Below are 958 nucleotides of genomic sequence, written 5' to 3' on the forward strand. Positions count from 1 at the left end.
GTTAAAAAACAGTTTGAGTATTAAAATGCATATATACATTCTTTGATGATAATATGAGGAATATATTTAAAGTATAAAGCTTTGTATGAACTTTGTAGTGTTACATACTATATATATATATATACTTCAAATTTATAGAAAAACAAAGACGAAGACAGGTGTAGGAACAACAAGCAAGTGTGTTAGTTTGACACTCGGGAAAAATGGAAAAGTCTTTTACGTTCCGAGCCTACGCTCTTCGACAGAAAGGAATAAGAAATAAACAGAGAGTGAATGAGAAAAACGTGTTGAGTTCAGTAGTCCAACATAGCGAATGATTGGAAAAAGAGGTTACATGAAAGGGAGGTTGAATGAAGGGGAGATAATTCATGGTGATCCCAACAAGAGGGAGTGCGCAAGCGTTGTGTGTGTGTATATGAGAATGGTATGTGTGTTCTTGTGAATGGGGGCGAATGAGTTTTATGTGTGTGCGTGTGTAACGTGTGTGTGTATGTGTGTATGTGTGTGTGTTGTGTGTAGCACGTAATGTGTGCTTTTTCACGTGGTGTGTGTACATATGCGTGTGTCATTGTGACCAAATAGTGTATGCATGTGTATAGTGTATGTATGTGGGTGAAAGTTATCTTTGTCAATCTGTGTTGCGTGTATTTATGCGTGTGGCGTGTGTGTGTGTGTATGTGTGTATATGTATATATTGTCTGTCTTCAGGTATTATGTGCTTGTGTGGATGTAAGAGTGTGCATGATGGCGTGTAGTGCGTGTACTGAGTTAAACAGTGTGTGGCTGCTCATATAGTGGTATGTGTGGTGACGCTATTGAAGATTGTGTGTGTGTGTGGATGATGGTGTGTGAGGATGTAGATGCTGAGAAGTGTGAGTGGAGTGGGAAGGTGTTGCGGGTGTGTGTGTAATGGTGTGTTAAGTGAGTGATGGGTGTGTGTATAGTGGTGCGTGTAGTT

This window comes from Octopus bimaculoides, chromosome 22 (assembly GCF_046866305.1).
Source record: "Octopus bimaculoides isolate indiv1 chromosome 22, ASM4686630v1, whole genome shotgun sequence".
Classification (NCBI taxonomy): Eukaryota; Metazoa; Mollusca; class Cephalopoda; order Octopoda; family Octopodidae; genus Octopus; species Octopus bimaculoides.